Raw genomic sequence first — 25059 nt, forward strand, 5'->3', positions numbered from 1 at the left:
ATCTGAATCATATTACTGTCATGAAGAACCGATAATCGAAGGATATGTGACCATTGCTGTGTCGCTGATTGCTTGGATCTGTAAAGCCGCAGGTGGGCGTTTCAATATATTTCTCAGTGTCTGCAATATTTGCATATTTTTGCATAGTAGCTGCGTACCACTTCGCAGCCGCGGTGGCATTAATGTAGAATTCTGAATGGAGCCCTTTGTATAGCAGATCCTGATTGGTCGATTCCACTTCCGTATAACTAGATAAAAGTCAAGTTTCACCCTTTGGCGCTGCCAAAAAATGTCTCTTTATACTTCCAACACCACAATGAAGTTCTCAACATGAAAATCTTCTTTAGCTTATTTCTCCAATTTCAATATGTATTCAATTCCAATTCCTTTGTATCGATATCTCAAAAAGAGAAACCAAACATTGTGGGTCATTCAGACTAAGTCGCAAGCGCTGAGTGCTCGCAACTGGGTCGATGTTCCCCCACTGGGCATGCGCACGTCGGAGCCGGCTCTGACGTGCGCATGCGTGAGACCCGGCTAGCGATGGGTGCTCCGTTGCTAGGGGTCTCGCACCAAATGGGGCGAGCTGTCAATGGTGAGTGACATCTCGCCCCGTTTGGGAGGCGGGCAGGGGGCATGGCCAGCCAAACGGAGGCGTTCCCAAAGGAATGCCTGCCGTTTGGGGGCGGCCCCACTGACATCAGCAGACATGTCAGTGGGGAGCTTCCTGCTCGATCAGAGCAGGAAGCTCCCTGGGGCTTGCGAGTGCCGAGGCCCAACCTTAGGGTCTCGTCGCAAGCCCCGATGGTGGCGATGGTCTTGACCATTGCGACCATCACCCTGGTCGGTCGCTAGAGTTGTGGTTGGTAACCCACAGCTTAGCGATCGACCAAGAGGCGGCACTACAAGATGCAAGCGGCCGCCCACATTCAGAGCGACCCCTTGCATCTAACGACCGCCTCTGAATGAGGTCTTTAGTGTAATACTGATAGTAAAGACACACTTGTACTGGTGATAACAAAGGAACACTCACATGTTTCAAGTGAATAAACCACGTGTAATATTCCCAATCTGTTACATCATAGGGGACTTCAACATCAAATGTGGATGGCTCAAAAAGAAGGAGATAACGACAAATAGTGCAATACTGTATAAATATTTACAGAAAGTTTTATTAAGACTACAGAACACTCACATTTATAAATATAAAATCCAGCTTATAGTATCATTATGATGCATCACACTGAAAAAGCAGGATGGGGATACCGATGATAGGTGTTAGATACCAATGGTTCAGGATACCAAACGGGTCCCACGTGCAGTTCACAGTTCCCCAGTCTCAGCGTTCCATGTGTGGTCACCTGCTCAACGCGTTTCGGATAGTTTAATCCTTCCTCAGGAGCAGATCCTGATTGGTCAATTCCACTTCCGGTAAGCGTCCTAGAGGGCAATTTACTGAAGTATAAGTTTAAAAAAGTGGAGGTGTCGGCCATAGCAAATAATCAGATTATGGCTATAATTTATCTAGTACATTCTAGGAAATGATAGTTAGAATTTAAATGGTTGCTTTGGGCAACATCTCCCATTTTAGTAATGTACCCCATTATAAAGAAAGGTGTAATGTATCTTTAAGCACAGATAGGATGTGCAAGTAATAGCGTGTATAGAGAATAGCGCGGGGTCCAGTGCCAGAGAGGGTATTTGTCAGAGCGCCAGGGTACGCAGAGATGAGCTCAATAACCTGGGACAGGAAACTGTTTATATTGGTCTGAGACAGTGGTAACAATCCGTAGGTGCTGCCAACACCTCCTCAGGAGCAGGTAAAGAAAAGCTGGCCACATATTAGACCAACTTACATCCAACCACCAACTAGTTGATTGGTCGCAATGAAAACCTGGTAAGGTATGAAAGCAAATGACAATCAGAAATTTGCTTCCAAACGCCGGAAAATGGACAAAAACTGTTGTTTGAACAAATTGTTTAGATCAAATATTTAACAAACTTGTCTGAATGACGATTTTCATCTGTTTTCTGGCATTTAGGAGCAAATTGCTGATCATCATTTACTCCCATTCCTTACCAGATTTTCATTCCAACCAGACAACTAGTTGGATGGTTGGATGAAAGTTGGTCTAGTGTGTGGCCAGCTTAAGTCATTCCCTAATTTAGGTCTACACAGACAAAATTAAAAGGATACGGTGTATAGTCAACTGAGACCATGGGCATAACTACCATGGGTGCAAGGGGCATACTTGCCTACACTCCCGGAAGTCTCAGGAGGCTCACGATTTTTCAGGTAGCCCCCCGCACCCCCGGAAGTGTAGGCAAATCTCCCGCATCCCTGCCCACTTCCTAGTGAAGTGGGAAAAATGGGGAGATTTAATGGGGAATTTGCGGGTCCCTGCTGAGCAGGCGGGGCTTGTGATGTTATTGCATTAGATATGCCTAATGTTTGTAGACACTCCCTAATTTGTATGTGAAAGCCTGAATCTTCAGTGACGGTCCCTAGGACCATGGGGAATGCTGGGAAGTGGGTGTAGTCTGGTGTACAGTTTGTCTATAGTTTGCAAATGAATGAATAAAGAGCATAGCAGTTGAAACCCATGCATCAGTGTCCACATGAATGCATATACAAGCATGCAAACAAAACATGGTGTCAGAAGAAGTGTAAAATGGACTCTGCTAGTGCTTAGAGTGTGAGATGATCCTGCAAAAGTCTGCAAAGTAGGGGTGTGCACCGGCCACTTTTCGTGTTTTGTGTTTTGGATCTGGATTAGGATCTTTCTTCATGTTTTGGATCTGGATTGGTTTTGCCAAAACCACCCTTCCATGTTTTGGGTTCTGGGTTTTGTGTTTTGGATCTGTATTTTTTTTTAAAAAAGCATAAAAACAGCTAAAATCACAGAATTTGTTGGTTTTTCTGCTCCTATGCTATTATTAACCTCAATAACCTTAATTTCCACTCATTTCCAGTCTATTCTGAACACCTCATACCTCACAATAGTGTTTTTATGTCCAAAAGGTTGCACCGAGGTAGCTGGATGACTATGCTAAGCGACACGAGTGGGCAGCACAAACACGTGGCCCATCTAGGAGTGACACTGCAGTGGCAGACAGGATGGCAGTTTGAAAAACTAGGCCCCAAACAGTACATAATGCAAAGAAAAAAAAGAGGTGCAAGATGGAATTGTCCTTGGGCCCTCCCACCCACCCTTATGTTGTATAAACAGGACATGCACACTTTAACAAACCAATCATTTCAGCGCCAGGGTCTGCCACAAGACTGTGGCTGAAATGATTGGTTCGTTTGGGCCCCCACAAAACAAGCTGGCAATTAATCTGTCCCTGCACAAACTGGCTCTACGGAAGCAAGATGTCGTCCTCATCCTCCTCATCCACCAATTCCTCACCCTCTTCAGTGTTGTGTACATCCTCATCCTCACAGAGTATTAATTCGTCCCCGCTGGAATCCACAACCACAGGTCCCTCTGTACGTTCTGGAGGCTGGTCTCCCTGGAAGAGTTGATAATCCATTTTATGAACATCATCTTCTCCACATTTTGTGGAAGCAACCTCCTACGCCTTTCGCTGACAAGGTTCCCGGCTGCACTAAACACTCTTTCGGAGTACACACTGGAGGGGGGGCAACTCAGGTAAAATAGAGCCAGTTTGTACAGGGACCTCCAAATTGCCTCTTTTTCCTGCCAGTACAGGTACGGACTGTCTGACATGCCTACTTGGATGCTGTCACCGATGAAATCCTTTAACAGACAGACACAATTCACAAAGACAGGAAAAAAAAAGAAGAATATTTTATTTTTTGTGGAGCGCACTTTGAGGGTTACACCACCCTTTAAGAAATGAGCCAGCGGGCCCTTTACTTATGGGACACAGGCGCACGCTTGGTGCTGCTCCTTTGTTGATGCACGTGCAACCACAGTGCACACAATTCACAAACACAGAAAAAAATGTTTTATTTTGTTTGGAGTGTACTTTGGGGGTTACAGCACCCTTTAACGGTCAAGCCAGCCTGCCCTTTACTTATGACACAGGCGCACGCTTGGCACTACTTTGTTGATGCACGTGCAGCTACTGCGCACACAATTCACAAACAGACATTTTTTTTTTTTTTGCACTTGGGGGGAGCACACCTGATGGACAGAGCACCCCCTGGACAACACTACAGCACCCCTTTAGGACTGGGACTCTGCACAGGACTTTGGAGTGGACACAGCCCCTATGGACAACTGACTGCACAACACAGTCCAGCCAGCCCCTATGGACTTTAGAGGAGTGGACACAGCCCCTATGGACAACAGCAGCACAGCACAACACAGCCAGCCCCTATGGACTTTGGAGGAGTGGACACAGCCCCTATGGACAACAGCAGCACAGCACAACACAGCCAGCCCCTATGGACTTTGGAGGAGTGGACACAGCCCCTATGGACAATAGCTTCACAGCGCAGCACAGCACAACACTACACTGCACTACACTACACTACACAGCCCAGCCAGCCCTAACTCCCACCCTCCCTCTTGACTATCCACAGCCGAGTGAGAAAATGGCGCCAACGCGGGTACCTTATATAGGATCCAAAACCCGCGAGACTCGGAAGGCGGGACGATGATGTATTGCCTCGATTTCAGATCCGAGTCAGGCGGGAAAAGTCGAGTCTGACTCGGATCGGCCTCGGATTGGGGGGGCTCGGGTGGGGTTCGGATTTCAGAAATCCGAACCCGCTCACCCCTAATTATATATATATATATATATACATACATACACACACAGCCACATTTATACAGAGATAACTATATATATATACACACACAGCCACATATATACACAGATAACCTGTCTGCAAAGTAGGGGTGTGCACCGGCCACTTTTCGTGTTTTGTGTTTTGGTTTTGGATCTGGATTGGCTTTGCCAAAACCACCCTTCCGTGTTTTGGGTTCTGGGTTTTGTGTTTTGGATCTGTATTTTTTTGAAAAAAAGCATAAAAACAGCTAAAATCACAGAATTTGTAGGTTTTTCTGCTCCTATGCTATTATTAACCTCAATAACCTTAATTTCCACTCATTTCCAGTGTATTCTGAACACCTCACACCTCACAATAGTGTTTTTATGTCCAAAAGGTTGCACTGAGGTAGCTGGATGACTATGCTAAGCGACACGAGTGGGCGGCACAAACACGTGACCCATCTAGGCGTGATACAGCAGTGGCAGACAGGATGGCAGTTTGAAAAACTAGGCCCCAAACTGTACATAATGCAAAGAAAAAAAAGAGGTGCAAGATGGAATTGTCCTTGGGCCCTCCCACTCTCCCTTATGTTGTATATACAGGACATGCACACTTTAACAAACCAATCATTTCAGCGCCAGGGTCTGCCACACAACTGTGGCTGAAATTAATCTGTCCCTGCACAAACTGGCTCTACGGAGGCAAGATGTCATCCTCATCCACCGATTCCTCACCCTCTTCAGTGTGTACATCCTCATCCTCACAAAGTATTAACTCGTCCCCACTTGAATCCACCACCACAGGTCCCTCTGTACGTTCTGGAGGCTGGTCTCCCTGGAAGAGCTGATAATTCATTTTGATGAACATCATCTTCTCCACATTCTGTGGAAGCAACCTCCTACGCCTTTCGCTGACAAGGTTCCCGGCTGCACTAAACACTCTTTCGGAGTACACACTGGAGGGGGGGCAACTCAGGTAAAATAGAGCCAGCTTGTACAGGGGACTCCAAATTGCCTCTTTTTCCTGCCAGTACAGGTATGGACTGTCTGACATGCCTACTTGGATGCTGTCACTGATGTAATCCTCCACCATTCTGTCAATGGTGACAGTATCATATGCAGTGACAGTAGACATGTCAGAAATTGTTGCCAGGTACTTCAGTCCGGACGAGATGTTCAAACTTGGTCCTGCCTGCCCTGCATTACCGCCAGCGGGTTGCTTAGGATACCTAAGTTTTTTCCTGGCAGCCCCATTTTCGGGAGAAAATGAAGAAGGAGCTGTTGACGTGTCAAGTTCCGCTTCAGCTGACAGTGTGTTCACCAGCAGGTCTTTGCACCTCTGCAGGCTTGTGTCGGCCGGAAAGAGAGACACCACATAGGCTTTAAACCTAGGATCGAGCACGGTGGCCAAAATGTAGTGGTCTGATTTCAACAGATTGACCACCCTGGAATCCTGGCAAAGCGAATGAAGGGCTTCATCCACAAGTCCCACATGCCGAGCGGAATCGCTCCGTCTTAGCTCCTCCTTCACTTTCTCCAGCTGCTTCTGCAAAAGCCTGATGAGGGGAATGACCTGACTCAAGCTGGCAGTGTCTGAACTGACTTCACGTGTGGCAAGTTCGAAGGGCTGGAGAACCTTGCACAACACGGAAATCATTCTCCACTGCGCTTGAGTCAGGTGCATACCCCCTCCTTTCCCTATGTCATAGGTGGATGTATAGGCTTGTATGGCCTTTTGCTGCTCCTCCATCCTCTGAAGCATATAGAGGGTTGAGTTCCACCGCGTCACAACCTCTTGCTTCAGGTGATGGCGGGGCAGGTTCAAGAGTGTTTGTTGGCGCTCCAGTCTTCGGCACGCAGTCGCTGAATGGCGAAAGTGGCCAGAATTTTTTTGGGCCACCCAAAGCGTCTCCTGCACGCCCCTGTCGCTTTTCAGAAAATTCTGCACCACCAAGTTTATTGTGTGAGCAAAACATGGGACGTGCTGGAATTTGCCCAGATGTAATGCCCGCACAATATTGGTGGCGTTGTCAGATATCACAAATCCCCAGGAGAGTCTAAGTGGGGTAAGCCACTGGGCGATGATTTCCCTCAGTTTCTCTAAGAGGTTGTCGGCGGTGTGCCTCTTACTGAAACCGGTGATACACAGCGTAGCCTGCCTTGGAACGAGCTGGCGTTTCTGAGATGCTGCTACAGGTGACGCTGCTGCTGTTGCTGCGTAAGCTGATACATCTACCCAGTGGGCTGTCACAGTCATATAGTCCTTAGTCTGCCCTGTTCCACTTGTCCACATGTCCGTGGTTAAGTGGACATTGGGTACAACGGCATTTTCCAGGACACTAAGGACACTTTTTCTGACGTTTCTGTACAGTCTCGGTATCGCCTGCCTAGTGAAGTGGAATCTAGACGGGATTTGGAACCGGGGACACACTACCTCCATCAATTGTCTAAATCCCACTGCACTAATGGCGGATACCGGACTCACGTCTAACACCAACATAGCAGTCAAGGCCTCAGTTATACGTTTTGCTTCAGGATGACTGCTGTCGTACTTCATCCTCCTCGCTAAGGACTGTTGGAGGGTCAATTGTTTAGTAAAAGTAGTGGTGTTCCAACTTCCTCTCTGGGATGATGAACAACTCCCAGCAGCAGCAACAGCAGCAGCAGCAGCAGGAGGCGTAGCAATGCAGGATCCTCCGGAGGAATCCCGGATAGGAGAGTCAGTCATGCCAGTGACATGGCCTGCAGGACTACTTCCGATCCTGACTAAGGAGGAAATTGACGAGGAGGGAGTTGACGGTGTGGTTTGCATGCGCTTGGATACAACAGGATAACGGGATTTAGGTGTCCCTGGACTGCTTACGGTCTTAGCCAAAGTTTCTGAACTTGACAGTAACTTATTATGAACGCGCTGCAGGTGCCGTATAAGGGAGGATGTTCCTAGGTGGTTAACGTCCCTACCCCTACTTATTCCACCTTTACAAAAGGTACATATGGCAAGACAGTTGTTGTCCGGATTTTGATAGAAATATTGCCAGACCAAAGAGGTGGAATGTTTGGTCTTCTGCCCAGGCATGACCGTGATGGGCTTTTTCATCCCACGGACAACAACTGTCTCCCCCGGAGCCTGATTTAAACTAACCACATCACCATCAGAATCCTCCTCGCCAACTTCCTCCTCAGCGCCAGCTACACCAGTATCCTCATCCTGTTGTACTTCAACAGTGACATCTTCAATTTGCATATCAGCAAGTGGACTGTGGGTGCTCCTTTCAGCACTTGCAGGGGGCATGCAAATGGTGGAAAGAGCCACCTCTTCCCGTCCAGTGCTGGGAAGGTCAGGCATCGCAACCACCACCACACTTGGACTCTCCTTGGGGATTTGTGATATCTTCTTAGAAAGCACAGTTCTTCGCTGTGCTTTTGAGAGCTTAACTCTTTTGATTTTTTTAGTGGGAGGAGGGCTTCCATCGTCATGTGAAGCTGAACCACTAGTCATGAACATACTAGGGATCGACCTTAGCCTTTCCTTGCCACTCCGTGTCGTAAATGGCATATTGGCAAGTTTACGTTTCTCTTCAGCTGATTTAAATGTTTTTTTCAAGTCATTTTCCTGAACTTTGTCATTTGGTTTGTATGTGCCCTCTATTATGACATTGGGCATCGGCCTTGGCAGACGACGTTGATGGCATGTTATCGTCTATGTCATGACTAGTGGCAGCAGCTTCAGCACTAGGAGGAAGTGGTTCTTGATCTTTCTCTATTTTATTTTTATCGGAGAAAGTTTGGTCCTCCATTTATGTTATATCGATTTGATATATACGTGCGGCTAAACACAGAAAATATTTTTTTATTTTTGCTGGAGAGTAGTGCACTTTGTGGGTTACACCAGCCTTTAAGAAATGAGCCAGCCGGCTCTTTACTTATGGGACACAGGCGCACGCTTGGCGCTGCTCCTTTGTTGATGCACGTGCGGCTACTGCGCACACAATTCACAAACAGAAAATAATTTTTTTTTTGGTTTGTATTGTACTTTGGGGGTTACAGCACCCTTTAACGGTCAAGCCAGCCGGCCCTTTACTAATGACACAGGCGCACGCTTGGCACTACTTTGTTGATGCACGTGCCGCTACTGCGCACACAATTCACAAACACAGAAAATATTTTTTTTTTGGTTTGGAGTGTACTTTGGGGGTTACAGCACCCTTTAACGGTCAAGCCAGCCGGCCCTTTACTTATGACACAGGCGCACGCTTGGCACTACTTTGTTGATGCACGTGCGGCTACTGCGCACACAATTCACAAACACACAAAAAATATTATTTTTTTAGCACTTGGTGGGAGCACCCCTGATGGACAGAGCACCCCCTGGACAACACTACAGCACCCCTTTAGGACTGGGACACTGTACAGGACTTTGGAGTGGACACAGCCCCTATGGAGAACTGACTGCACAACACAGTCCAGCCAACCCCTATGGACTTTGAAGTAGTGGACACAGCCCCTATTAACAACAGCAGCACAGCACAACACAGCCAGCCCCTATGGACTTTGAAGTAGTGGACAACTGCAGCACAGCACAGCACAACTATACTCTGCACTACACTACACTACACTACACTACACTACACAGCCCAGCCAGCACTCCCACCCTCTCTCTTCACTGTCCACAGCCGAGTGAGAAAATGGCGCCGACGCGGGTACCTTATATAGGATCCAAAACCCGCGAGACTCGGAAGGTGGGATGATGACATTTTGCCTCGATTTCAGATCCGAGTCAGGCGGGAAAAGTCGAGCCTGACTCGGATCTGCCTCGGATCAGGGGGGCTCGGATTTCAGAAATCCGAACCCACTCACCCCTACTGCAAAGCTGTGATACTCAGTGTGTGAAAACTCTGCCATGTGCTCTTGTCACATCAAACTGTGAGTAGTAATGGATAAGCTGTCTCCTCCAACAGGCATGCAAATGTCTGGTAACTTGTCTGAAAACAGGAAAAGATTTAAACAAAGGTTTAATATTGACCTTACTGCATGTGGAACAGATAATGAGGAAGATAAGAACAAGGCATCCATTTTCCTCCATGTAATAGGAGAGGATGTGCTGGACATATATAATAGTTATAAATAGGGCAGAATATGGTTTTAAACTCTATAATGCAAAAGTTTGAAGACTACTTTGTACCCCCCTATCTAGTGCCCCTTATACAGTGCCCCCTGTAGTGGTCCCCTCAGTGCAGTGCCCCTAGCAGTAAGCCCCTTATATAGTGGTGCCCCCAGCAGTAGTCCACCCCCATGCAGTGCCCCCAGTAGTGTTCCCCCTGATTCAGACCCCCAGTAGATGTCCTTCCTATTATTGCCCCCAGTAGTGGTCCCCCCAGTGCAGTGCCCCTAGTAGTAGGCCCCTTATACAGTGCCCCCATGAGTAGTTTCCCCCCCAGTAGCAGTCCCCAGTAGAGGTTCCCTTTCCCGATGAAGTGCCCCCAGTAGTAGCCCCCCCCAGTAGTAGACACCAGTAATGTGCCCCACCCCCAGTAGAGGTCCACCTCCAGTAATGGTGCTGCCAGTAGTAGCCAACCCCTCCCCCGTTGTGCCCCCAGTAGTGCAGACACATTTAAAAACAAATACACTTGCCTGAATCCATGCACCGGCTCCGGACACAGTTGTTGCGCTCAACATTATGGGAGAGACGTCATGACATCTCTCCCATTACCCACTACATGAGCCGGAAGATGGAGCTCATGAGTGAGTACCAGCCCCGCTCTTGCAGTGGGCGCTGCAGCCAATGAGAGTCTGTCTGACTCTCAATGGCTGCTGGTAAACATACACATCGCTGCCGCGCTGGCGGTGATGTGTGTGTTATCACAGCCTGAGCCCGCCTCCCACCCTCCTCATGGAACTATTGGGTAAGTGCTCAGGGGGAGGGAAGGGGCTCAGCTGTGCAGAACAGGACCGGTGCAAGGAAGCCTAGCGCCGGGCATGTGTAAATGTATAGTGCTGACCACACTTATTGCGGTCTACGCTACACTGGCTAACTAGGGTGGGCCAGTACCATGGCCGGAGGCGCCCTCCCAGCACACGCCCTGCTCGAACCCCCTTACTTATGCCACTGCTGGTCGCACAGCTGTTTTCCTATTTTTCTTCTTAGCGCGGCGCTAACAGCCGCGTGCCCGGTATTTTCGTCAGAGAATGCCGGTTAACACGCCTTAACACCCTTGTTAAGGCGCAATAACTGTCATTCTCAGACCACAAGGCGCACTGAATTGAATCTCCCCCATTATTTGAAATACAGGTTGAGTCTCCCATATCCAAATATTCCGAAATACAGATTTTTTTTTATGAATGACTGAGATAATGAAACCTTTATTTTCAGATGGTTTAATGTACACAAACTTTATTTGAGCCACAAAATGATGGAAAATATTGTATAAAATGACCTGCAGGCTGTGTGTATAAGGTGTATAGAATGACCTGCAGGCTGTGTGTATAAGGTGTATAAAATGACCTGCAGGCTGTGTGTATAAGGTGTATATAATGAGATGCAGGCTGTGTGTATAAGGTGTATATAATGAGCTGCAGGCTGTGTGTATAAGGTGTATAAAATTACCTGCAGGCTGTGTGTGTATAAGGTGTATATAATGACCAGCAGGCTGTGTATATAAGGTGTATATAATGACCTGCAGGCTGTGTGTGTATATGGTGTATATAATGACCTGCAGGCTGTGTGTATAAGGTGTATATAATGAGCTGCAGGCTGTGTGTGTATAAGGTGTATATAATGACCTGCAGGCTGTGTGTATAAGGTGTATATAATGACCTGCAGTCTGTGTGTGTATAAGGTGTATATAATTACCTGCAGGCTGTGTGTATAAGGTGTATATATTGAGCTGCAGGCTGTGTGTATAAGGTGTATAGAATGACCTGCTGGCTGTGTGTGTGTATAAGGTGTATATAATGACCTGCAGGCTGTGTGTATAAGGTGTATATATAATGAGCTGCAGGCTGTGTGTGTATAAGGTGTATATAATTACCTGCAGGCTGTGTGTATAAGGTGTATATATTGAGCTGCAGGCTGTGTGTGTATAAGGTGTATATAATGACCTCCAGGCTGTGTGTATAAGGTGTATATATTGAGCTGCAGGCTGTGTGTGTATAAGGTGTATAGAATGACTTGCAGGCTGTGTGTGTATAAGGTGTATAGAATGATCTGCAGGCTGTGTGTATAAGGTGTAAATAATAAGCTGCAGGCTGTATGTATAAGGTGTATAGAATGAGCTGCAGGCTGTGTGTGTATAAGGTGTATAGAATGACCTGCAGGCTGTGTGTGTATAAGGTGTATAGAATGATCTGCAGGCTGTGTGTATAAGGTGTATATAATGACCTGCAGGGTGTGTGTGTATAAGGTGCATATAATGAGCTGCAGGCTGTGTGTGTGTATAAGGTGTATAGAATGAGCTGCAGGCTGTGTGTATAAGGTGTATAAAATGACCTGCAGGCTGTGTGTATAAGGAGTATATAATGACCTGCAGGCTGTGTGTATAAGTTGTATATATTGAGTTGCAGGCAGTGTGTATAAGGTGTATATAATGACATGCAGGCTGTGTGTGTATAAGGTGTATAAAATGAGATGCAGGCTGTGTGTAAAAGGTGTATATAATGAGCTGCAGTCTGTGTGTATAAGGTGTATATAATGACCTGCAGGCTATGTGTATAAGGAGTATATAATGACCTGCAGGCTGTGTGTATAAGGTGTATATATTGAGCTGCAGGCTGTGTGTGTATAAGGTGTATAGAATGAGCTGCAGGCTGTGTGTGTATAAGGTGTATAGAATGAGCTGCAGGCTGTGTGTGTATAAGGTGTATAGAATGAGCTGCAGGCTGTGTGTGTATAAGGTGTATAGAATGAGCTGCAGGCTGTGTGTATAAGGTGTATATAATGACCTGCAGGCTGTGTGTGTGTATAAGGTGTATATAATGAGCTGCAGGCTGTGTGTGTGTATAAGGTGTATATAATGAGCTGCAGGCTGTATGTGTGTATAAGGTGTATAGCATGACCTGCAGGTTGTGTTTGTGTATAAGGTGTATAGCATGACCTGCAGGCTGTGTGTATAAGGTGTATATAATGACCTGCAGGCTGTGTGTGTGTATATGGTGTATATAATGACCTGCAGGCTGTGTGTATAAGGTATATATAATGACCTGCAGGCTGTGTGTATAAGGTGTATATAATGAGCTGCAGGCTGTGTGTGTATAAGGTGTATATAATGACCTGCAGGCTGTGTGTGTATAAGGTGTTTATAATGACCTGCAGTCTGTGTGTGTATAAGGTGTATATAATGACCTGCAGGCTGTGTCTATAAGGTGTATAGAATGAGATGCAGGCTGTGTGTGTATAAGGTGTATATAATGACTTGCAGGCTGTGTGTATAAGGTGAATAGAACGAGCTGCAGGCTGTGTGTGTGTGTATAAGGTGTATATAATGACCTGCAGGCTGTGTGTATAAGGTGTATATATAATGAGCTGCAGGCTGTGTGTGTGTATAAGGTGTATATAATTACCTGCAGGCTGTGTGTATAAGGTGTATATATTGAGCTGCAGGCTGTGTGTGTATAAGGTGTATGTAATGACCTGCAGGCTGTGTATATAAGGTGTATATAATGACCTGCAGACTGTGTGTATAAGGTGTATATAATGAGATGCAGGCTGTGTGTGTATAAGGTGTATATAATTACCTGCAGGCTGTGTGTATAAGGTGTATTTATTGACCTGCAGGCTGCGTGTGTATAAGGTGTATAGAATGACCTGCAGGCTGTGTGTATAAGGTGTATATAATGAGCTGCAGGCTGTGTGTATAAGGTGTATATAATGAGCTGCAGGCTGTGTGTATAAGGTGTATATAATGATCTGCAGGCTCTGTGTATAAGGTGTATATAATGAGCTGCAGGCTGTGTGTATAAGGTGTATATAAAGATCTGCAGGCTGTGTGTATAAGGTGTATATAATGACCTGCAGGCTGTGTGTATAAGGTATATAGAATGAGCTGCAGGCTGTGTGTATAAGGTGTATATAATGAGCTGCAGGCTGTGTGTATAAGGTGTATATAATGAGCTGCAGGCTGTGTGTGTATAAGGTGTATATAATGATCTGCAGGCTGTGTGTGTATAAGGTGTATATAATGACCTGCAGGCTGTGTGTGTATAAGGTGTATATAATGACCTGCAGGCTGTGTGTATAAGGTGTATATAATGATCTGCAGGCTGTGTGTATAAGGTGTATAAAATGACCTGCAGGCTGTGTGTATAAGGTGTATAGAATGAGCTGCAGGCTGTGTATAAGGTGTATAGAATGAGCTGCAGGCTGTGTGTATAAGGTGTATAGAATGACCTGCAGGCTGTGTGTATAAGGTGTATAGAATGACCTGCAGGCTGTGTGTATAAGGTGTATAGAATGACCTACAGGCTGTGTGTATAAGGTGTTTATAATGATCTGCAGGCTGTGTGTATAAGGTGTATAAAATGACCTGGAGGCTGTGTGTATAAGGTGTATATAATGTCCTTCAGGCTGTGTGTATAAGGTGTATATAATGACCTGCAGGCTGTGTATATAAGTTGTCTATAATGACCTGCAGGCTGTGTGTATAAGGTGTATAGAATGACCTGCAGGCTGTGTGTATAGAATGACCTGCAGGCTGTGTGTATAAGGTGTATATAATGAGCTGCAGGCTTTGTGTATAAGGTGTATATAATGACCTGCAGGCTGTGTGTATAAGGTGTATAGAATGAGCTGCAGGCTGTGTGTATAAGGTGTATATAATGACCTGCAGGCAGGCTGTGTGTATAAGGTGTATATAATGACCTGCAGGCTGTGTGTGTATAAGGTGTATAGAATGACCTGCAGGCTGTGTGTGTATAAGGTGTATAGAATGAGCTGCAGGCTGTGTGTGTATAAGGTGTATAGAATGAGCTGCAGGCTGTGTGTATAAGGTGTATATAATGAGCTGCAGGCTGTGTGTATAAGGTGTATATAATGACTTGCTGTATAAGGTGTATATAATGACCTGCAGGCTGTGTGTATAAGGTGTATATAACACATAAATGCATTCTGTATGTGTATTTGGGTCCCATTCCCAAGATTTCTTATTATGGTATGCACACATAATATTCTGATATCCAAAATACCCCTGGTCCCAAGCATTTTGGATATGGGAGACTCAACTTCTATACATTTATTGACATTTTCGCTGTTGTTTGGGATAAAAATAATAGCAATATTTAGAAGTTGTTCCTAACCTATCTACCTATGTGATGGAAGTGTGCGGTGACATGAATTGAGTTAGTTTGCGATGTTAGCAGTCTGAGACTTTTCTTTCCCCTCCAAGACAGCAGATTTTTTACTTTACTTGTTTCATTTGTTTGTTACTTTGGTGTAACAATGTTAGAGCTCTCTGCAACACAGACAACACCCGGACAGCATCTGCTGCACAAAGTATTGTCTATGCACACAGCATAACGCAAAGCTAAACCGCCATCGATTTTATCAGCACCAGAAAACTCTAGATCAGAAATACCGGCTCCAGCAATCACACGATAATTCAGTCTTCTTCAGCCTAAGTATATTTCTATTCCGCACACACAGGATCCACTTTTAGAAAATATTTATGGCTAGAGGATAAGGGAACAGTCAGAAAGTGAGAATGAAGGAGTCATTTATGGAGAAGAAAAGCAGCTGTGAGTATATAAAACTATATTTATTGACCTGTGAAGTCCATTTGCTGTACAGGAGAATATATGGGTTTGTTTAATTAATTGGCACAAGTGTAACGTGTGCTGTTTCCAATAGCCGCTTAAAAGGTCGTGTATAATTGGTTTTGATTGGTTACAGTGTATCATTATGCCATGTTATATAGGGGTCTAGTCATTGTCCTTTACAATAGCTTCTGCCAGTATTAAGTAACAACCACATTCATTATTAGGGGACCCATGTGCCCACCCCTCCCCTAATTCAGAAAACCCCAAAAACTGAAAGAGCAGTAAGAGCTGCCCTTTGCGTTGGGGGATCTTCCGGGTCTATGACCCAGAGGCCCCTCCAGCGTTCTTCAGCTCATGCGTAGAAGGCCCCCGGAATTTTTGGTCTGGCCCTCAGAGCTTTTTTTTGCTAACCTCATCTGGGTAGCAGTGTGCCTAGAATTACAGCCTGTAGCCAGAATCTATGCAGCAGTGCCACCTGGAGAGTCCTTAGGACTCTTCAGATGGTAACACCGATGCCCTTACAGCTCCCCAGAGCATCCACAGGATGCTCCGGGCATTGCTGTAATCACCGGCGATTGTGGCCCGTCCCCTTGTGATATCACATGGAGGGGGCGTGGACTGCACCAGGCCTGCGAATAATGATATATATATATCAAAATGGCCCTCCACAGAAAAAAGATTTCCCACCCCTGGACTAGATAGACACCAGAAGTTAGAGAGACAATAGGTCGACGGGTACAAAAGGTCAACAGGGACAAAAGGTTGACACACCAAAGGAAGGACATGGAAGCAGGTCAACAGGGTCAAAAGGCCGACATGAAAATGGTAGACACACAACTAGTCGACACATTTTTTTTTAATGGTGTGGCACTTAGCGGAGGGTTAGGGTTAGGCACTTACCCCGACAGCTAGGGTTAGGCACCAGGAGGCAGGGTTAGGCACTAAAAGGGACAGTTAGGGTCAGGACCTACCCCAATGGTTAGGGTTAGGCACCAGGATGGAGGGTTAGGGTGGAGAGTAGGGTTAGAAAAAAATTAAATAATGTGTCAACCATTTTTGTGTTGACCATTTTCATGTTGACCATTTGACCCTGTCAACCATTTGTACTTGTCGACCATCTCGCATGTCGACCTTTAGTGTATCAACCTTTTGTCCCTGTCCACCTATTGTCTGTCTAATATCTGGGGTTTATCTAGACATTGTCAACCATTTAACTGTCTATCTAACACACCATGCCTGAGTAAGATAGTGCAAGTAACTCTGTATCCTGGACAAACCGTGTTGCAATGCTTTTATTTTTAAATTGGAATTAAGATTTCAGTTGGGACACACCCCTACCAAATCTAAAGCTGGGTACACATTTAACGATGTGTGCCCAGCCAAACTATCGTGTGAGGGGATCCGGCGGTGGTCCCGGCATCGGCAAGTGCATACACACTTGCCGATATCGCGAGCTATACCGCGGTAGTGGGGGCCATTGAGTGTACACACTAGACGATATTGCCGAAATCGGATGACATATCGTGCCGCATGGTTTTACCAAGATGCACAGTTATTTGCTCTTTCTTACTCTGGGCCTGATCGCAACTGCGATTACGCACGCAGACGGCCGATTGTTGCACCGCTGCAGGGAGGGAGCCGGGCCCCCGCTGGTTACAATCTCACGGGGTCATTCAGACCCGCTCGTAAGCGACAGTATGCTCGCAAGCGGGTCGATGTTCCCCCACTGCGCATGCGCACGACGGAGGGAGCTCCGTCGTGAGCATGCGCGAGACCCGGTGAGCGATGGGCTCTCCATCGCTCCGGGTCTCGCACCAAAGGGGGCGTGCTGTCGATGTTGATTGACAGCACGCCCCCTTTGGTGGGCGTGCTGGGGGCGTGCCTGCCAGACGGAGGCGTTCCCATGGGAACGCCTACCGTCTCAAGCCGGCCCTACTGACATCACTAGTGATGTCAGTGGGAGTGATTTTGGCTCTGATAGAGCCAAAATCACTCCAGGGCTTACGGCAGCAAGACCCTACTGCAGGGTCTCCATCGCAAGCCCGATGGTCGCGATGGTCTTGACCATCACGACCATCATCACGGACGCTCGCATAAGCTGTGGGTGGTAACCCACAGCTATGCGAGCGTCCATGAGGACGCTCCTAAAACAGGTAGGAGGGCCCTGATTCAGAGCGAGCGCTCTGGTCAGAGCATCCGGCTCTGAACCAGGCCCTCAGCGTGCACCTGGCAAATGGTGTCTCCATGCGGCGCCGGGGTTAGGTTGGCCGGAGGAGGCGGAACTGGTTCAGTCTCCTCCGGTTCACTTTAACCCCGATGACTGGGTGTGGGAGCCCTTCAGGTGTGGGGGCCCAGGGACGATTGCCCCCGTCACCCCCCCCTTTAATCCGGCCCTGGCGATCGCAGACATTAGCATATTTTCGCAGTGGGTCTGCGTGCGTGATCGCAGCTGCCATCCGTAATGAATCAGGCCCTCTATTCCCAAATCTGAATCAGCCCCTGTGCGTGAATATTACAGATGTGCGGTTCGGTTCTTCAAAAATCCGAATCCACCTGAATTTCGAGAAATCCGGGTAAATACGAGTGGCGGTTCTGATCTCCCGAGGAGATCGGATAAATCCAGGTCGCAGTTCTGATCTTTTTGCAGTTCGGAATTCGGATTTTAAATCCAAATTTTTGGGGTTTTGGATTGCATAAATTAGATGATTTTAGCTGTTTTTAAAGATTTTTTTTTACTTTTTTTTTTTTTTTTTATAAATCCAGATCCAAAACCAAAACCAAACCCAAAACACTTAAGGGTGGTTTTGCAAGACCAAATCCAGATCCAAAACCTTGAAGGAGATACAGATCCAAAACCAAAATACGGCGGACGGCGCACATCCCTAATCTAACACAGCAATATTCACACACAGTTAATTGCGCCCGTCCTTGCCCCTAGTAGACATCGCTGTGTCAGACCTGCTGCAAATGCTTGTCACTGGCTTTTCATATAGCTACAGTAGCTTAGAGCATTCAGATAAAAAATAAAATGATATGCAAAACACATGATAATATATGCATCTATGTATATTTGTGTGATTTAATCTACTGCATCTCCATAACCCGATCCGCCAATAACAGCTGTTGCAGAAGAGCAGTTAGTCATGCTGTAATGATGAGCACTTTCCAGCTAACTGATCCAATTGTCCCTCTCATCCCCCATTGCCCTCGTATTTCCCCCTCTCCTAGATCCATCAGCTGACCCCATTTCTCCATATTGATTGTTGGCGACGGCCAAACTTTCCCTGTTCCGTAATAAACCATTAGGAAGGTTTGAGGCATAAAACACTCTTTAATGTTGAGTTTTCCTGACACACGCGTTCAGCATGGTGCCTCCGCTCCCTAGTGCTGACAGGCTTGGTATAATGTTGGTTTGGTAATTAAATCAGCTTAGCGAACATCTGACCCAAGTGTTTGCAAGCTAATTAGTGATTCTGGAGAGCTACCAGAGGCGGGCATTGTGGCTCGCCTGCAGGTGAAGTGGGGATGTAATCATTTCGGATTCTGCATACCTTCAAAAAGAGCCAGCTTCAAAGACAAGTAGGAACCTGCCTGGTGCCGATAATCTGTTCTCCGTACGTAGTCTGTTCTTACAGGTCTAGACGCAAGGCTTCACCTCCACTATTTTACATGTGACAAAATAAAAACACCATGGGCGGCAGCACCTTTTTATCCGCATTCAGAGATGAAATTGCTTTGTGAAGAGGCAGGGAGAGGAAGAAGCTAAACCCTTCAAGCATCTTATAGTAATTAGAAAATGTTCTTTTATTCTTTTAATCATCCCCACTCAACCGCTGTTTACTGCGTTGGGTGAGGATTTACTGGAAGAACTTTCTGCTCATAAAGGCGTCACTTTTGTTCGCTAGTTGCATCTGACAGCAAGAGTCTCAGAATCTCAGAATCCTCCTTTTTCAAACTTCTAAGCAGTCATCGGTTTGGAAACTGGGACATTTTAGGACACATCCCTGATGCACTCCGTTCTGACACAGCTGAGGTCTAGCGTAGTGACGTTTTCTTAAAATGTTTTCGTTCTATGCGCTCCGCAAACACAGCAAAACCCCAGTCGCAGTGTACCATAGACGCTGGGCTGCGACTCTAACTGCACGGGAATTAATTTTAAACACGTACAATCAGGGGTATTCAATTTGGAGTGAAAATTTCAGAATCGGCGATAAATTATCGCTGATGACGTCATTATTTTCCAATTTCAATTATCCCCGTATTCAATTTCAAAGACTTTTCGCAGGTTTGAAAAGTCTTTGAAAAAAAACGGGGATAACTTTTCACCACTGAATAGGTGGCGAAAAAAAGTGCAGAATTGGGGTTTAGGGGTGCAGGCTTAAAAAAAATAGCCTGCACCCATGGGAATGACATTTTAAAAATAACTGTGTCAAAAAAAGTTAAAAATAAAAATAGGGACACCCCAAAAAATTAATTAAAAAATTGGGGTGAAAGAAAAAAAAGGAAAAAAAATGTTTAAAAATAGGGAAATAGGTTCAGGGCTATTCTGTAAGTATGCGGCAGGTGTTTTCTAGAATAGATTATTAGCGGAAGGTGCATTTTTGCAGATTAAAAAAAAAAATTACTTTAGGGACAGAAAAATATGCTAGTACCCATTTTCATGTACCCCAAATTTGATTGGACCACTTAAAAAAATTAATAAAATAACCTAAGTGCTCTTCTGCATCACTTCTTCAATGTCAGGAAAAAAAACACCTGCCACGGCTATTTAAAACCACGACTTTCATTTGCAGGCTAAAACGGGGGTACCCATAGTGATCCCCCATGTTTTGACAGCTTTAGGGGGATCCTACAATTTATACCAGGTAAATCCCGTTTTTTTACGCCGATCCTATTTCGCCGGCTCCCATTTTCTGAGCTTTTTAATTGAATATGGGGATAAAGTGGGCGCGCGCCCGATACTTTATCTCAGGAAAAGCTCCGATGTAGAGTGAAAAGTCCAGCATGGACTTTTCGCTCCCATATTGAATACCCCTCAAAGTCGCAGATGACGCACAAATGGACTTGGCGTGAGGAAAAGCTGCGGCTGCTGCATTGAAGCCCTTCTTGCACAGATTCAGGGGTATATTTACTAAACATAGTATATTTACAGATGCGCAGGGCATCTGTCCACCAGTGTAGGGAAAGCCTGGGGGCTGCCCAGCATCTCATAGAGTGCTGGGCACGCCCCCTATAGTGACATTAACGGGGGTTGCCGTGCGGCTCCGCCCATTTTCCATGAGCCCCCGTCTCTTTCCATGAATCCTCCCCCCCTTTTCATGGACACGCGCCTTCGGCACAAAAGTTGGGAGGTATGATACTGTACAGTAGGCCTGATTTTGAGACGCACTCAAAAGCCTCCGCAGCAGCGTCTATTGGCGGTCATCTGCCTGCGAGTTTATGTAAATGCCGCTACAAACTTCTGGCCTTGTGTATATCCGTTTGCCCAAAAAGACTGAGACGCCCACTTTTAGCAACTATGTGTGAGGTAATACTTATGGGTGCGTCTTTACACGCCACTATCAGTCGCATCATCGAAACATGGCCTCTTATGCCTGTGGCAGTGCATCTGCGAACGCAGGAGCTTGTACTGACACTCCCATAACATGCCCACTGACACGCCCATAACACTCTCACTGACATGGCCACTGACATTCCTATAACACGCCTACTGACACTCCCATTACATGCCCACTGACACTCCCATTACATGCCCACGGACACGCCCACTGACACTCCCACTCCCATAACATGCCCACTGACACGCCCACTGACACTCCCATTACATGCCCACTGACACGCCCACTGACACGCCCATAACATTCCCACTGACACGCCCATAGCACTCCCACTGACACGCCCATTACATGCCCACTGACACGCCCATTACATGCCCACTGACACGCCCACTGACACTCCCATAACATGCCCACTGACACGCCCATAACAGTCCCACTGACACGCCCACTGACACTCCCATAACATGCCCACTGAATGGACCATTTTAAAGTTAATTTCTAGCCACCTCCCAGTCACCTCCCATCACTTTTCCACCACATTTCTGAGACTGTCTGTCGCAATAGTACCTTTGTGCGTGTACTCTGTATAACGCATGCGCTGTAGGAGATTTCAGAATTATTCTTTCATGCACAGTCGCAAAAAAATCGATAAACTATGAGAACATCTGACTTTGTGTGCGCATTGCGTGCGTCTCAGAATCAGGCCCGATATGACCATCAGAGCCGCTAAATGACCGTCATTTGGAAGAGTTGCTATAATGCTCTCAGCACAATAGAAGTAAAATATACGTCTTTGACCCTCCGCTTCCTGAAGCCTGCCAGTGTAAATTGTACCGTCCTGCGGCTCTCTCGCACCACGCTGGCAATCACAGCCAGCCGCATGAGTCACAAGGACTTTCTATGGGGTTTGCTCTATTTATGGCTTGTTCACGCTTTTGTTTGTGCCAAAAAAATGTTTTCTGTTCACATTTGTCATCTCATCAGAAACAGCGTGTTTTATTGTCTGCCCCACAATGGAGTCAGATCATTTACTCCAGCGCGCCGCACACTTTCCTTTTGGCTGCGAAATGTTATTGGAGTTTATTGCTTCTATTAACAAAAGCATAAAACCAGTTTTTATATGGAATAAATTTTGTGGCAAATTTCAAATAAATAAAGGCATTACGAATAGGACTGGAGAGGAGACAACATCCTGCGTTTGCTGTAAATGACTTGCAGTCATTAGCGAGATAGCTTCATGTTTGTTGAATCATTTGTTCAAATCTTTCATTTTGTCTTGAGCTGTTAACCCATTTGTCTTTGATCAAAAATGAGCAACGTTTTCAAAACTGGGTCTGCAAAATATTTAACTCTTTCCATATTTAACCACAAAAGTATGCATGTTTCTACAGTGGATCATGGCCCTAAGTATATCCAGTCGTATCCAAACTAGAGATGTGCTGTTCGGTTCTCCAGAAATCCGAATCCACCCGAATTTTGTGAATCCTGGTAAACCGGAGTCGCAGTTCTGATCTCCAGAGGAGATCTGGGTAAATCCGGGTCACGGTTCTGATCTATTTTTGCGGTTCAGAATTCGGATTTTAAATCCGAATTTCTGGTTTTGGATTGCATAAATTACATGATTTTAGCTGTTTTTAAAACTTATATATATATTTTAAATTCAAATCCAAAACCAAAACACTTGAGGGTGGTTTTGTAAAACCAAATCCAGATGCAAAACCTTGAAGGAGATACAGATCCAAAACCAAAACACGGGGGTCGGCGCACATCCCTAACCCAAACCATACTTCACAGCAGAGGTTTATTAAGCAGCATTGTTCCAGTACAAGTTTCGGCTATCAAGTACTCAGGGCCTGATTCATACCCGCTCGCAAGCGCTATGCACTCGCAAATGGGTCGATGGTTGTGCATTGCGCACGTGCGGCGTGGGCAATGCACATGAGCAAGCCCCGTAGTGTGTGAGAAATTCACTCGCTTTCCGGGGCTCACTACAAACGGGGCGGCTGTTGATGTTGCTTGACAGCTTGCCCCATTTTGTAGGCGGGGTGGGGGGGGTAGGGGGGTGGCTGGAAAAACTGAGTAGTTCCTGAAAAAACACCTGCCGTTTGTGGGGGGCCCTACCGACATCACCAGTGATGTCAGTAGTGAGCTTCCGGCACTATTAGAGCCGGAAGCTCACTGGGGCTTGCGGCAGACAAGACTGCAAGGGGCTCGTCGCAAGCCCGATGGTCACGACTGTCACCTGGCCGCCCGCTAAAGCTGTGGGTGGTCACCCATAGCTTAGTGAGTGGCCAGGAGGCCGGGTTTTTTTTTAAAAATCAGCCGCCCTGATTCACAGTGAGCGCTTGCTTTTTGCGAGCAGCTCTGAATCAGGCCCTGATTTCCACCACTGGCGGGACTACTTCCTTTGCAGGGTGTGAAGAGGCCATGGGGCCTTAGATAAGCAGCTGTCCATGGCCCCTAGACTATGTTTAATATGGTTTGTTCCTCCACTGCCTACACACTCTATCGTGTCAGTACAAGCACAGCGAACTGTGGCCCTGATTCACTACGGATCGCTATTCTGCTTATACGCACGCAGCGCAGTTGCTAATATCAGTGGTGCTATTTAAATGTTTGCATTCACATTACGACCGCATCCTGACATGAGGACGCCCACATCCCCTTACTCACATCCGTATACCAGGGCAACAAAGCTAAACAATTGGTAACATCAAGTAACATCGGACCCATAGGCACAGTTGCGTAAGACCTGACCTTAATCAGAAATTGCTCACATCCACGCACGCTATCAGTGCTATGGCTGCTTATGGACATGTAGTGTATAATTTCTGCACGCCCCTGCAATGGCGTTGTAACACACTGGCACGCCTGCGTTTGCCCGACCACCCCTCGTCACCACCCACAAACGGCACTTCCTGTCTATCACTCTGCTCTGGGTCTGCGTAGCCTCTGCAATCACCATTCCGAACGCAATTGCTAGTTTTTGGATACGCACTGAGATGCATACGCAAAAATCGACCGATTGCGCACGTATTACCAACTGCGTTCCTTGCTGAATCAGGCCCTGAAGCATTACCCCATATCACATGCACAGGCTTTCTTACATGCCTAGTAGAGAAGGGAGAGGACTGTAGGAGTACATGTAATTTGGAGGAATCCCACACAGGAAGCCAGGCAATTGGTGGCGAAATGCGTTTTGGCTACTACATGTTTTTTATCTATATTTACTTTTCTATTTACATGTTTATCCATAGCCTTGATTATTTCTTTCATTTATTTATTATCTGTCCATAGCCCTCTACAATCAGGATCTAGGGGACAACACGCCACTTTCCACTTCACTCTCATACGTGTGCACTCTAACACAACAGTAATTATACCCAATTGCCTGACTTGGGGCCTGATTCAGCAAGGAACGCAGTTGCTTATACGCATGCAATCGGCCAATTGTTGCATTCCTCGCATGCGTATGCATTGCAGTGCGCGAACTAGCCACTGCGATCGCACTGACTACGCAGACCCATGGCAGTGCGATCGACAGGAAGTGCCGTTTGTGGGTGGTGATGGGGGGAGGGTGGTCGACCGAACGTGGGTGTGCCAGTGCGTTTCAACGGCGTTGCAGGAACGTGCATAAATTATCCACTGCGATACCATACGCAGCCTGAAACCTTATAGCGTGCACTGAAGTAAGCAATTCCTAAATAAGGTCTGACCTGCCTTACCTGTACATGAGGCTGCGATGGTACTCGATTGTACCGATTTTTTCATAGTCTTGCTAAACATTACGGATGTGCAAGTAGGTGAAGTGGGCATCCTTGTGCAGTGCTGCAGTGGCATTGTGATTGCTATGGATTAGCATAAATTCGTAGTAAAACTGTGTGTGTACGCTACAGTGCATCCGGAAAGTATTCACAGCCCTTCACTTTTTCCACATTTTGTTATGTTACAGCCTTAATCCAAGATGGAATAAATTAATTTTTATCCTCAAAATGCTACACACAATACCCCA

The 25059-nt window shown here is 46.3% G+C and overlaps 1 long non-coding RNA gene across 1 annotated transcript in view; it reads right to left on the bottom strand.

The window, feature by feature from the left end:
• Positions 1-1191: 1191 nt before the first annotated feature.
• LOC148453715 (uncharacterized) overlaps positions 1192-25059 on the bottom strand; it is a 44981-nt gene continuing 21113 nt past the window's right edge. Inside the window, exon 3 of the long non-coding RNA XR_015874880.1 lies at positions 1192-1440. This is a non-coding gene — a long non-coding RNA (uncharacterized LOC148453715). The remainder of the gene's footprint in view (positions 1441-25059) is intronic.

The sequence above is a fragment of the Taudactylus pleione genome, unplaced genomic scaffold (assembly GCF_031769625.1).
Source record: "Taudactylus pleione unplaced genomic scaffold, aTauple2 ptg001107l, whole genome shotgun sequence".
Lineage (NCBI taxonomy): Eukaryota > Metazoa > Chordata > Amphibia > Anura > Myobatrachidae > Taudactylus > Taudactylus pleione.